Source organism: Ambystoma mexicanum, chromosome 7p (assembly GCF_040938575.1).
Source record: "Ambystoma mexicanum isolate Mex_15411 chromosome 7p, UKY_AmexF1_1, whole genome shotgun sequence".
Taxonomy (NCBI): domain Eukaryota; kingdom Metazoa; phylum Chordata; class Amphibia; order Caudata; family Ambystomatidae; genus Ambystoma; species Ambystoma mexicanum.
The window spans coordinates 348,703,956-348,719,462 of record NC_090939.1 but is presented as its reverse complement, the minus strand read 5'-3'; positions in this window follow the sequence as shown (position 1 = coordinate 348,719,462).

Genomic DNA, 15,507 nt, shown 5'->3' with positions numbered 1-15,507 from the left:
CGGGACTCATTGTCCTCATTGTTTGCTGGTGTGTAAGCATGGCAAGGTGAGCCTATCTTGGTGAAAACTCCCCCCTCCATGGCCGTGATGAGATCAATAACCTACCTATTTTGGATAGTCATTAACCTAGCTGCCCTCAACTCCTCTTTAATTACATTGAACCCTGGACGGTGGCATTTATTGTTTGCAACAACTCCCATCTGGTTATTTGTAACCATTTGGCATGTGTTGCTGCTTTCAAGCAAGGGTCAAAGTAGGAGGAAAAGAACATTGCCATTCTGCCTAACAGTTTATGTTTGTCTGGGATATAATCATAGGCCTAAATTGATTTTGCTGAAAAATAATTCTCCCTTTGGGTACATTTTAGGGCAAGAGACACCTTTTGTTTTGGGTGTTTATGCTCATCGGAGGAAAATCATCAATCTGCATCTCAATTTGTGGCACCATCAGAGCCAGTGAGCTTATTACTACTATGAAGCATAGGCCTGAGGGAGCTGCATATAGGCCTTTAAACCGCAAGCCCAATAGTGGTCCATTAATACAGCTTGTCCACTTTCATTCTGGTGGGTCGATGAAACGTTGGCAACCCTTGCTAACTACTACTTTTACCAAACCATTTGTTCTGAAACCCAGGGTTGCATTTTGTATTGGTATTATGGGTACTGGTCCTCCTTCATCTTCTACCCAAGAACGTAATTTAGAATCTTCAGTGCACTCTTTAAGGCATACATTATGTGTATTCAGCAAAACTTCTAGTGATGCTGTTATAAGTGCTTGTGCTTTGCAAATATCATTCCTTTGACCCATCCCTCTGCAAGAAATACCTCTATTATTATGTGCAACTGGGGTCTATCCCAACAAACAGGTATGTCTTTCCTCTGTGCATCATTGCACTGCAGCAATTTGTAATCTTCTATTCTAACTTCTCCCCTATATGGGCCTGACAGTATGTATTTCATTACCTGGTGCTGTGTGTTGATGTTGGTCATCAGGGGTTTTTGCTTTAGAAAACTGTCCTCACAAGGAGAATCTGCTTTTTTCACCCAGCATATGGATGTCCATCTACCCTGAAATTCGCCTCTTGTGGTGCACAGTGCAAGATGTGTTAAGCAGTGTTCTCCCTGTGTGTTTACTTCTGTTGCTATTGAATGTAAGTGTCCCCCAAAAAAGCACCCCCCCCTTCATGAGAGGCAATGACGGAGACACCCCAGGAGGGAATGAGACCAAGAGCAAGTGCGGGTGAGATCAAAACGGTTTTTATCTAAACCAATATAGGGCATGCAAAGGACTCTGCAGACTCTGAGAGTGCTCTGTCTGACAATAGCAAAGACAGTCCTACTTATTACAGAACTACATCACGCATGACATAAGCTATAGGGGACACATAGTCTTAGGGATTGGGTGGTGATGGCTAGGTGGCATACATTGTATACAGTTGCTTCTCCAGGATTGGCGGACGTCCGTGTGGTGCCACGCGGGGTGGATGGGTCAGCTGGGCTCATCGGGGTGGAGTGCTGGGCCAGACATGACTTGTAGTGATGATAAGTGGTGATTCTGATACTTTGCCCTTGTAACCAAACATTCACATTCATTCATCATGCTATACAATTTCAGCTGTCTTGTAACTCTTGCAAGACACTGACCTCAGATCGAGAATGAGACAGGTATATTGAGATATAATAAGAAGTGCCCCAATAGATCTGTTGTAAGGACACCTTAGGTTCAAACATGTTAATCCCATGAGTCCATGTGTGGGGTCAGGGGCACAGGAGGGGTTACTTGATCGTCCTGTCGGTGAGGGATGGTATTATGATCTGTTGGTACAGGGGTGGGCACCCACCTTCGAGGGCCATTAACTTGGGTGAACGGGGATACCAATGGGCCGTGGGGGCATGTAACTGGTGCCCGGGAGATGGTGGGATTTAGGACCAGGTAGCTTGTAATTCATAGAGTCAGGCTGTGGCGCCTCTTGACATGGGGGAGGTGGATGCTTAAAGCGGGTCCAGCAAGATTGGGAGGGGAGGCGAGGCAGTGCTGTTCGAACACCAGCTATCCCCAGGGAGCTTGGGAGGGAGGAGTGGGGAGACGACCTTGCAGCTCTGAGCCTGTTTCCCTGCAAAGGGCAGTGTATCGTACCATTGGCAAGGGGCAGGTGGCAACACTTGGGGGCTTCTGGGTTGTGCACATATATTTACATTAGTGAGAATATAAGTTGGGTGACTGTCATTTGGCACAATTTCATAACAACAGTTCACTTACGAACATGAGGTAGTGTTAGATCGTTTGGTGAGCAAAAGAGGGCAACACATATTATACCAGGATACAGTCTGGCTCCAGTCCCTTGGTGGGCCTACATACATTTCAACGGTTCATTATTACACTATGTACAGGGGCTGTCAAAAAGCTATCACATATCATATGGCCACTCTTTTACACAATAGCAGCAAACGTTAGTCAATGCAACAAATATCACAAAAATGGTTACCAGACAATACAAGGTGCCTCGGGGTGGGCGGGGGTGAGGGGAGCAACACAGTCCAACTTGGAGGACTTGGTACAGGGTCAGGGCATGCAGGATTGGGCTGGTTTCAGTTGCTTCCTAATGAGCTTGGTCACGACTAGGACAATGATGTACTGCGGAAGTTAAAACGATACTGTGTTTATTTTGTTTGTTTGTGTCTGGTTGCTCGTGAGAACAAGCTCTCAGCGGATCTACCATGAGGTGGAGGGCGGGGGAAGTGCAGGCCTCCGTGAATGCGGTCAAGCAGGGGTCAGGCTGTAGCTTTCTATGTGTGCAAGTTGTTCTGCCTATGTTAGGTTTTAGCGCATTTTACAAAATGGAGTTATCTAGTACAAAATGGTGTCTGTGTTAGGTTTTATATGTGGTTGTGCAGCCTCATGTGTCGATCCGCAGCACCTCGCCCTCCGGGCCCTGGTGCGCGGGGGCTGCCGATGAGTCATGAGTCTTCACCTGGGAAGGAGATGTAGGCTAGAGGGGGGGTCCTATCGACCTGCCCTCCCCTACTTTTCCCCCCTTTCGTTACTTAAGTAATGAATACCGTAATTCCCCTAGCCGCTCACGTTCTTTTTCATCCATTACTGCTGGTGTCCCCTTTATTAAGACAAACCCACCAAGGGGGAAAAAAGGAAGTTCATGGGAATAGAACCATAGAATCAATCAATGGAATGTACTGCCCACTATGAGGGAGCTAAATAAGGGGACAGATCAGGTCAAGGAACATAGAGATATATTCAATCAATCTTTATTAAACACATATTCAATTACCATACAATTAAAACCAGCATAAAAACACATAATTGATGTTAAACATATCCAGTTAAAGTGCATATTATTTTACTGAACATCCTAGGATGTAAGCATAAGTGCATTGTGCCTAACTTAATTCAAACATACATAGCTTCCGTGGACAGCAAAGATCCTCAATTGAACCCCCGACTGTATTTAACCAGGGGGATATATTATAACCAAACTCTATATATATGTGTATAAGAGTTAGTTAGTGAGGCTTAAGGAGTTATATAAGGCACTAAAGTCACATAATTCAACAATAGTTAATATTGTCTGCGGGATAAAAAGGGTTATGCCTTAGTCCAGCCCACCGTTTCTTTATGGTGTCCCCTTTATTGGCATCCACGCTCTACATACTCCCCGGAGGCTTTCTCCCCTTCTAGCATACTTGTCTGGTATGCAGGTCAAATACATACATCCCCCATCTCCCTCCAGGTCTACCCATACTTCTGTGTACCACTCTAGTTCCAGAGGCTCTTTTATTGTTGTATGATATAACCTATCTACTATATCCCCATCATAGTATATTGGCACCATTCTGAACTTTGGCCAAGAGTTCTCACCAGTCTGTACGTATACCTCCTTTTGCGTTCGTGCCACTCCTTTAGCGTTGCCCATTGTCACTGTCATCATTGCTCCATTGGGGACTGCGCCTGCGCAGCAGCGAAGACCCAGCTGGAACACACAAAAATCAAGAAAAAAAACACGATGAGGGGCATCAGCATTTTGACAGCGAGTCCCATCCAGGAAGGCACCCATGAAAAGATGTTGTCGAACCATGTGCTTGACTCCGCGCCGCCTTCTTTCTTCATGCGTTCCCCCAAGTTGTGCACTGCGGTGATAACGTGTGATAGTGTCCCATTATCTGCATCTTCAGAAGGCATGAATGAGCAACACGCGCTCCCGATTTTTCAGCAAGCTCCTCCATCCATCGCCGTCAACAGGTCTAGGACATACTTGTTTTGCATTGTCATTAGTCTCAGAGCCCTTAGCTCCACCTTGATCACATTGAACCCTTCTTCAGTGTCGTTTGCCAGTTGGATCAACTCCCAGCGCATGATCTGCAGCCACTTCGCGTTCGTTCGTGCCTGGATGCTCAGGACAAGGGAGGCGAAAAAGGTCTCTGCTGAACTGAATAACCTGTACCTGTCTGGGATCTGTGCCAACAGTTCTGAGGAGGCTTTTGATATATAGTTTGATGACCTTCGTTTCCGGGATATGCCCCCTTCGATATGGCCCTCTGACAGGGCATACAGTGGTGGCTCCTCAGTGGGTGGGGCGTTGGCTGCTAATTGGACCACTGTCCTACTTCCTTCTCTGTTGTGGCTCTCCGGGATCACCACGAGGGCTGAGTGCAGCGCTGCCAGGGAACACGTTCCCCTCCATGATGGTGGGAGGTGCATTTATGCCCGTTTGCCACAGACCCAGTAAGTGTCCATCAGGGTGGCTGTCCCCTTTTTCATGTCTGGTATCATGAGTGTTTTATTGCAGTTCATGTATCTTCCCAGATCATTTTTTCCTTCTACCTGGAAGCAAAGTTCATTTGAGATTTCTTTCTGCAGTTTGAACGGTTTTTCTATGGCGCTCACCCACGTCAGTTTGGCTATGTGTTCTGTCCAGATTGTGGCACAGGTTTTCTCGACCCATTGTAATTTTTCAGTTAGCAACCTTTGCAGTGCTTCAGCCTTACACGTTATCACGTCATCTTTCCCCTTGTTTTCGGAGAATAGTGTTCCTTTTATTATGAAATACCGTTCTTTCAAGCCTACCACTCCTTTGGCTCTTGAGTAGCACGTCTTCTTATTTTTCATCATTTTGAACGATACTGTGTGTGCCTGGAAGGTGTTCTTCATTCTACACAGAGTGAGATGAAGGAGATATTGGGCATTTGTGAGAGGCAGTTCTTGTGGCAGCAAGACCTTAGGTGTGCCTGAAGCATGGGGAATCAATGAGCACACAAGACAACTTTCATTAGTTGTTTGCTTAGCTGTGGAGCTCATATCTGCATACCATTTATTTGATTGGTGTTGGTGTCTGGAGTATTCGTCATTTTTTCCTACCCACTTCTCTCCTCCTTCTACTGCTTTTAAGGAATTTTTTTGCATTCCTGGCTCCTCGTAATAGTGTATACCTTTCCCCCGCCCCCCTTTTCCCACTCGTCATACAGGGTCATGAAATTATTAGTCATTTCCGCATTTTCTTTCATTCTATCTGTGATGTAAACATTTTCTGTTGGTTGACTGGTTGCTGGGGTGGGCAGGGTAGCAGTGGTGTCATATAGCCATGATATAGCAGAGGGATTGCGATCATTTAAATCATATACACTGACATTGTTTGCATTGAGTTGGGGCTTTGGGAGTGTAGTTAGGCTGTTACTGGTAACATTATGCTGTTTAGCCTGGTCTGGGTGAGGGCCGTACCCCCATACCAGCTGGAAACCATCCCATATGAAATAATTACCCTCCTAAACAGTTTCGTTGCATTCTCCATAATGGTTCCATTACTTCCCCCTTCATTTATCTCAATGGAGATAAATGCAACGGCCCAGTAAGTTACGAGCCCAAACATGATAGTAAAAAATAGAATTGCACAAACAGTCAAACCACATTCATACGAATAAGTCAGCAAATCAAAAGTTACATTTCTATTCCTAATTTCCCTATCCCTATCTGTTGCAGGCTGCCTGTTCGTTGCCATGGTTTCTCCTACATGTTAAAACATAAAAACATATTATGCATACAGATACATTGAAATTCACATTTCTCAATTTCTGATAGTACAGGAAAAAGAGATGGAGAGAGAGAGAGAGAGAAAGAGAGAGAATAATTTACATTTTCCTTTTAAATTTTGACACATCTTAAATATACTTGTCATATATTTTCATTCAGTATTCTTGTACATCACACGGAGACACTCTGTGTGACTATTTTGTCATTGCCCTACTCTTGTGCCTCTAGTACATTTTCACCTTCTGTGCTGTTCACCTGTGTGACGCTGTCATAAGCCCTTCGGACGTCTCTCAAATGTATCCAATATATCAGGCCCTTCACCTTTACAGCTGTGGGCGTGCAATACACCACCTCCTATGGGCCATGAAATCTTGGGGCATTCCACCTACGTACAAAGCTTCTGACATAAACCATGTCTTCTGGCTCTAGCTGCCCTGTTGGTATTTCTTTTTCTGTATTTGATGCGTCTGATTCTCCCTCGCCTGTGAATGGTGGTGCAAGCTCCCTTGCTATCATGCGGGCTGCTTTAGTAAGTTTTGTCTGATACTCATTAAATTCTTCCTCCAGTACAGTTGTGCTCCTGTGGTTGTCAGAATGTCTGCGAAGGGCTGAGTTTGCTGTGTGCATTCGTCTTCCCGTCACAATCTCATGGGGTGACAGATGGTGGTCCTTGATGGGCTGATTTCTCAGCTCGAATAGGGCGAAGGGGAGACAGTGCACCCAATTTTTTTTTAAGAGTTAAGCAAAGCTTTGAGAGTCTCCCTTTAAACAGGCCGTTTATTTTTTCCACCACACCATTACTTTGCGGGTGTTAAATCGAGCACAATTTGTGTTTTATGCCCAACATTGATGTTACTTCCTTAAAGAGATCATTAATGAAGTGCGTGTCATTGTCTGAGCGAATTACATCGCAAATTCCCCAGCGGGGGAATACCTCTCTCACCAGAAACTTTGCAGCGCACTTCACATCAGGACGTGCACATGGTCCTGCCTCGACCCACCTTGAGAATGGGCACACTACCACTATCATGTACCTAGCTCCATTGCACCTTTCCCCATGTCTGCATAGTCGATATGCAGCTCTCTGAATGGGCCTATTGGCTTGGGTATTGTCCTTCTTAGTGTTCTTAGAGACATGCCTGAATTGTATATCTGGCACGTTGTACATTCCATTGCCAATTTTGAAAGTTGTTCTTGCAACCCAGGGACGAACCAGTGTTCTAGTATTTCTGCAGCGATGTGTTGTTTTGCATTGTGTGCAGGAAAATGCAATTGCTGGGAGGCCACTTCTAATAATTTAATGGGCATGACCACCTTCATTGTGTTGTTTTGTCGCCACAATAAATCAGTTGCTGACTGGCTGCATCCCCTCTTTTCCCACAGTTCTTTTTCCTCTTCTGTTGCTCCTTCTTGTAGCTCTAATATTTGTGATACGGGGATAGTGCTGTAACCGTCTGGGAGGTCCTCCACTGTTTCCTTCCTCACTAAGTACTCACATGTCCTTTATTTTACAAAATAGGATGCTTCCTTGGCGGCAGTGTCCACTGCCGCGTTTCCCAAAGAGATGAAATCGTTGTTAGTAGTATGGGCTTGGCATTTCACTATCGCCACTGCAGTGGGATCCTTCAAGGCCTCCATAAGTTCTTTCAGGAGTTCTGCATGTTGCACCGGGGACCCATCAGCCCTATTAAATCCCCTTCTCCCCCATCTTGCAAGTCCCCCATGTACCGTTGTGGTCATGTATGCTGAGTCTGTGTAAATTGTGACTGCACACCCCTTTGCAGCACGCAGCACTTCAATCAATGCTATGAGCTCTGCCGCTTGCGCTGAGAAATGGGCGAGCAGGCACTGCTTTAGTAGCACTTCGTACTCACCTTCTTCCACTCGCACGACAGCCACCCCTACATGTTTTTCTCCTGTTTCGGAATTTATGGAGGTTGACCCGTCTATGAAAAATATTTCACCTTCAGCTAGTGTGTTTTCACTCACTATTGTTGCCCCACTTTCCTCTTCTTGGAATGTCACAGTCATGTGCTTGTATGTCCTCCATGGTGCAAGGTTCTGAAATGAATCTAGCAGGGTTGACCACCTTACATCTCACTACATGTATGTTGGCGCTAGATAGGATTACTTCATATGTGGTGGCTCTTTGTGTGGTCAGTGTGCTTTTGGATCGTTCTAGTATGGCAAACAAGGAATGTTCCACGTACAATGTCACTGAACACCCTATTACTATTGTAGCGCTTTTCTCAATGGCAAACGCGGCAGCTGCGAGGGCCTGTTCGCACGCGAAGTGTCCCTGCATTACTGCATCTATTGTTCCACTGTAATATGCCAAGGGCTTGTGCCCCAATGATGTTTTTTGTGTTAAGACTGCTGTCATGAGTGTTCCTTTGCAGCGTGAAAACAGGTAGAACTCGCATTCATAATCTCGGTTCGCGAGTACTGGTGCACTTGATATGAGTTCTTTGAGTGAGGTGAATGCGTCGCACACTTCTGAGTCCCACTGGATCTCTGTATTTTCCTTCTGTGCTTCTTTGAGTGCCTGAAGCAAGGGGTGTGTGTATGACACATAGGGGTTGATTCATGGAGCAAACGTGCGTGGAAAATCCCAGCGCAAGCAGGTGCTAGGTAGCGCAAGCGTGAGAAACGCAGCGCACACGCACGCGTGCGATTCAAGGAAGACGCTGCGCGTGTTTCCCGCTGTCCGTACACCCAATCTTGCCATGGTGCACGCAGGCACACACGGCGTGCGCTACGCGCACAGCAAAAGCGCACATAGCGCGGCGCACACAACCAAAGTGGGCGTAACAGTGGGCGTAACACGCGGAATGGGGAATAACGCGTGAAAAAGAAGGCGTAACTGGGGAAGTACTGCAGGGAACTACACGGAACGCCCACACGCACGCCAACAACCCGTATTCATGGATTCGAATACGGGAAACCCACGCACGGCAAAAGACGCACACAGGCGTCAACGCGTCCACCACACGAAGGCAGGCGGAAGCGTCCCCGCGCACAGTATAAAAGTGCGCACAAACAACAAACACGTATATACAGCTACAATGAATGCCCCATTTGTCGCAGCACTGATCGTGGGACACCGCAGGAGGAGGAGAATAGCCAGGGCACGCATTTTCGCACCACGGACAAGCCTTTTTGGGATGCCTGACGACCAGGTCTACGGCAGGTATAGGTTTCCACCCTATATCATCCTAGACCTGGTCAGGGAGTGGGAAGATGACCTTACATCCCCCCACCCTTTGCTCCCAAGCATTAAGCCCCTTGGAGAAGGGGCTCAATGTCCTGCATTTTTTGGCCACTGGGTCATTTCAGCGGACTACTGTTATAGTGGGGGGGTCTCACAAGCCACGCAGTCATGCTGCCTACACCAGGTACTGGCAATCATGACAGCGCACCCCTCAGTCCGCAGGCACATATACATGCCCAGAACACCTGCAGAAAGGCAGGCCGTTGTCCTGGATTTTTTCAGGATGACACACTTCCCCAAAGTGCTAGGTGCCATAGATTGCACCCATGTGGCCCTACGTCCACCTAGGGCCACTGAACACATCTACCGAAACCGCAAGCACTGGCATTCTATCAATGTACAGGTGGTATGCGATGCAAAGGGAATCACCACCTCTGTCTATGCAAACTACCCTGGCTCCACCCATGACAGTTTCATATACAGAATGTCCGCCCTGAGCCGGGCCCTGGAAGCTGGGCAGCATGGCGACACCTGGCTCCTAGGTGAGTACAAATGCCCTTGCAAATGCATGCATGTCACACACACACACACAAATACACAAACCCCAATAATCACAAACATTTACACCTCCCCAGGGGACAGTGCCTACCCTCTGAGCAACCACATGATGACGCCAATCCGGAACCCCACCACACCACCCCAGGTAAGATACAACGCTGCCCATATTGCAACCAGGGCCATAGTGGAGCGCACATTCGGAGTGCTCAAGTCATGTTTCCGCTCCCTTGACCGCTCTGGCGGGCAGCTACTCTATGCACCACCAGTAGTGTGCAGGATCATTGTGGCAGCATGTGTCCTGCACAATGTTGCAACACAGCAGGGCGTACCGGTGGACATGGTGGTGCCCCCACATCCCCAACCACAGTCACAGGCGCTGCCCATGGGAGGGGACAGGGCACGTGGCGAGGAAGCCCTGACCCAGCTTGTGGCCACATTTTTCACCTAAACTCCCACCCCTGCGGAGTGCACACAGGCCTGGCACATACCAGGTGACAATCGATGATGACAAAGAGACAGTCAACTGTCACAACCCTACCACCCTGAGATAGTTGCCATGGAAGTGCCACATTGTCTGCATCCCTAGCTACTTAAACACAAGCTATCCTGTGTGACCAAAAGGCACACATATGACATGACATGATATGGCCTATACACAAGTATTTCAAGGTGCAATGAGGCAGGGAGGGGGGAACAAGGGAAGACAGACAACAATACTACTAGGCCAGGTGTCATTTAGATTGTGCAAGTGGAGGGGTAGGGGGAAGGGAAAAATGCAAGGGGAAGGGGAGCGGGGGTGCAGTACAGGGTAAGTAGACTAAAAAACAAATACATAGGCCAGCTGGTGGCAACTGCAAAGGTAAGTGCAGACAAGTGCTGGGAAGGGGGGGCTGTAGGGATAGAGAGACAGTCCCGCAGTGCAGGGGTTGCCAGGGAGGCAGTACAAGTGGAGAGTGGCTGGGCAAGGAACCGAGGTCGGTGAGAGTGGCCCAGTTGCAGATCCAGTGCAGTTCCAGTGAATAATTTTGCAAGGGAGAGGCAGAGAGAAAGCAGAAGCTAAGAGGAAGGTCTTGAGGTGCTTCCCGAACCGGAGATTGTTCTCCTCAAGTTCCAGTGAGGCAGGAAGGCTGTTCCAGAGGGAGGCCCCTGCCGCGGAGAGAGATCTACCCCCAGCTAGTTGCTTTGAGAAGCGGATGACCCTGACATGCAAGGTGTGAATCACACACACCTGCAAAACAGGCCATGGCCATCACTGTTATGTCACTCAAACCCTCCCAAACCACAACATGACATGGCAAGCAATACCCATACACAACACAGTAACAATAAGGTACACATTGCCATGTCCAAAATGTACAGTGGCATCAGACAATGATGCCTGACATGGAATCAGATGAAATGACTGACCAACAACCTCCCACCCAAAATAAGTCATTTCCAAATGCATTACAAGAGTTAAAGACGTAACATAACAATGAATACCGGTCTACATGCACATTGTGCATTGCAAAATCAACACTGCAGCTTCTTTGTGCTGTGTCCAAATCCTGCAACACACTGCTCAGCGCACAGCACAGTGAACAGCCATTGTGTGTGATGCACACCCTGAGCATCACATCTAAGCGACAGACCACATCAAAAAGCAAATTAGGCATGTACAGGATCCATAATTGGTCACAGAACATGTGCTGCAGGGACACAGTGGGCACCAGAAGGCAAACAGTGTACACTTGGATATGCAAGGGTGGTTGTACATGTAGTGCATCAGAGTGCAAGTGTGTGGGTCAGTAAGGACATGCACTCAACATATGCATGTGCAATCAAGTGCCCATCAGTGTCCTCTACACATCACATGTGAACATTCACCATGTGTACACCCCAGCATGTCAAACCACAACTATCCCCTCGCACCTGAAAGGTAAACACAACACATGAACAGGCATTGATCAGCAGAACACAACATGTACATAGGATACCACCATTACAATGTCAGGGTTCCCATCACACTGCAGGGCAAGGCAACTATCAACATCAACCCCCCCCCTCCCTCACAAATGACCATGACCCACTGAACAACTGCACCTGGGTCATGGAGCCTTCAACCCTCAATTCCACCTGGCCACAGGATCACCTTTCCCGTTCGTCACCATCTCCCACCTTGTGTGTAAAAAGGTGCCTGCACCCTCAGAGTCCACACTCATTTACAAAATCACAAAATCCAAGCCAGAAAAACGAACCAGAACACCCTCCAGTAGATGACTTGACGTAGCAGTACCTCACAAAGGCCAAGTACTACCACAATGATGTAACAACCAAGGTAGCTCAGTAAAACAATGTCACAACAGGATGTGAAACATGTGTGGTACATAACATAGAATGATGCACCATGAACGGATGTGTACTGTCACAGGTCCCGTGTACAGGCGTGGGAGTGTCACGAAACAACCACCCCCACCGTGTCCCGGGTGCCTGCAAGGTCAAACTCACACAGGCCTCTGAGACCCGGGTGGGGAAGGAGGGTCAGGGATATGCAGTCGGGATAGGTGTTGGCACACTGGATAACTGGAATGAGTGGCAGGAGAGGGGAGGAGGAATGAACATGCAATGTTCCTTGGGAAAGCAGACAGACCCATATAGCAAGGCATGACTTCAGAGCAAGTTGTGTACCACCATGACCGAAACAAAGTTGACAGTGCATTTATCAAAATGTACATGGAAATGAAATGCACTGCACCAGAGTATGTCCCTTGCTGTATGTCCCTGTGAGCTGCCCCTTTCCATGTCTCGGAAGGCTACATGGTTGATACAAGTGCTTCAATGGACCTTGGTGTACCGGAGAGTATGTGCCACTGCCCCTGCAGGTGTCCCAGACAACCTTGCAATCAACAGCCATCAGTCCACCAACACATCAGACCTGCATTGTGTGCTTCAACACCAATATTCATCCAAGCTCACCCTCAGTGCTGTAACTAAGCCTGCATGTGCAACTCGCCTGGTGCAAGCTTTGCTGTGTTGTGGCCCCCCCTGTGCTGCTCACCTTGCCTGGAGTTCCTTGGAACATTTCAGCAGTTCTAGGATATAGGTCTGCAATCCCTGTGCCTCTGCTTGTGCACACATGTGCATGTGGGCACCAACAAACGTGTCCAGAATTCCGACGTCCAATGGGCCATGTCTGCTGGCAAAGGTGCTCTGGAGGCTCATCCCCCTGCAGAAAGGGCATGAAACACATGATTAATGCTTTAAAGTCATCTGTGTGTGTCTCTTCGGGCATCTCATTACTTGACCATGTCAGAGAGTTACATCAGAAATCACACCATCAGTCCGTCTTTCACATCCAAAGTGTGGAACACTATCTACGGCATGAATTGCAACAAGCACGTGTACAGGAAAGATAAGAAACATACTACAGAATGCATAGCAATGAATGTACACATTAATCATGAAACACCCCATCTAGCAAAAACTGAAAAGTGGACAATAACACCGAAATCATCCCCACTAGGGGTGTCAACACAAGTCACACAGCACCAGACATGCCACAGATATGACAGTCCAAAGCCCTTGTGTAATAGGTTGTGACACCGAACCATCCTTGCGAGCCCATGGATAAGGGAAGCAGGAGTGGCATATGTGAGTCAAGGACCCCAAGCAGCAAACACATACACAAGACAAGCCTGAAGGGCCCAGCTGGAACAGACAGTGGATGCCTTCAAAAGCCACAAAGCACCGCACCGTCACATGAAAGCACAATAGACAAGCAATTTTAAACTATATTAACTAATTACACTAACTATGGAAAACCTACATTACCTAATTAAACTAACTATCAAACAGAAACTTAACTAACTAAACTAAAAGAAAAATCAAAAATGGCCACATACAACCCGGGGGGGAGGGGAGGGACCCAGGAGGGGGGAGGTACAGGGTGCTGCTCAACATCCACATGCGATGATGCTGAGCCAAAAAAAAAACCTCCATGGGCTCAACGCCTGCACAGCCCGACCTATGTGGGAGATAGATGGTCATCCGAGTCTGGCTCATCCTGGAAAGGAGGACGTGGCACAGGAGCCTGGCCACGCCTAGCCGCAGCTTGCCCCTCATCGGCAGCAAGTCTGCCGGACGGGTGAGCCTGGTTCTGTGTGGCATTGTGACGTAGGTCTGCATGCAGAACCTCACGTGATACACGTGCTTCCTCTTGCAAGGTAGCACGTGTAACACAGAGTTACTCGTGCAAGGCCTGGCTGGACAACCACTGCACCTCACGGCAAACCTGTAGCTCAGCCGAGATGGTAAGCTCAAGCTGTGCAAACCTCTCCTCTGCCCGCTGCCTCTGGGACATCATAAGGACACCCAGAGTGGATTTGAGGGAAGCATACTCCTCCCTCAGGGCATCCATGTGCGCCTCTGCATGAGCAGCAATTGCTTGACGCAGAGACGACATTTCAGCCTGGTGTGCCCTGTCTGAGGCCGCCATGCCCAGCCTGAGCGAGCGGGCCGTGGACCGTGCCGCCTTCTGCTGGAGAAGCACCTGCCTAGCAGAGGGGAGCACAGATCGGGCCACACGCTCCATGCTCTCAGCGATGTTCTCCATTGCTGCCCCCTGCTGCTCTGAATTGGCAGTCATGTCTTGCTCCCACTCAGTATACTGCGGTTGCGCGAGGCGACCGCGTTGCCGGGCTTGACCCCTGCGGGACCCAAGGACCGGGGGTCCTCGCTGTGTTGGCACTGCTCACGGCTGCACGACTACATGCCCCCATCGACGTGATGTCCCAGGCACATCAGTGACTGGTGTGGAGGGTGACCCTGCGTCCCGATCCACCACGGGTGGAGGAACCAAGACTGTCTGATACCTCAGTGCAGGTGTCGCAGACAGAGGAGTGTCCACATCAGAATCACTCACCCCTGACACATGGACTTGATGCTCATCCATCTCAACATGGACGTCAGAGTCGTCATCAAGGCTGGACTCATAGGCAGCCAGAGACAAGATGGACTGTAGCACTTGGGGGTTTTCGTGGCCTACCACCCCACGACCCCCACTAGTGCCGGGTTGATTTAGTGGTAACAACCCTGTGTCTGGCATGACAACACCATCCTCTGCCTCCATTGCATCATCACCTGAAAAATAGAGAGAAAAAAGGCACTACACATGTCAGAAGCACACAACACACACACACACCAACAGCAAACGCATCAGGCAGACATGTGACACACAACATATAACCTGGCATGCATGCTGGGTCAACTTTGAATTGCTTCTGTGTTCAGACCTGTTGAAAGGTGGCAGATTCCATGGAAGTGGGTCTATGCAGTGCAGAAAATGTGTACGCCACTCACTACCTACATGTACAAGGACTCCATGGTGTGTGCCAGGAAATGTGAAGGCAGTGCAATGTCAAATTCAGGTATCACGTGCATTGTGCATTCAATGTGTACCATATCTAGAAGCCAAGCACCCCTCCACCCCAGACCCAAAGCAGGTATGCCTAGCATGGTATCAAAAGGCGGACCATACACCTGTGTATTGACAGGCAGTGTTGACTGGCATCAACAGCTTAATGTGATTCAAGTGACAACACTGTAAATGATGATGGGACAGTAAGCAGGACACATGATGAAAACTCTGGAGGCCGCCCATGTGTGAAGAAGACACAACAACACTTGGACAGAGTCATTGGCCATTGAACAGGCTGAGGCCT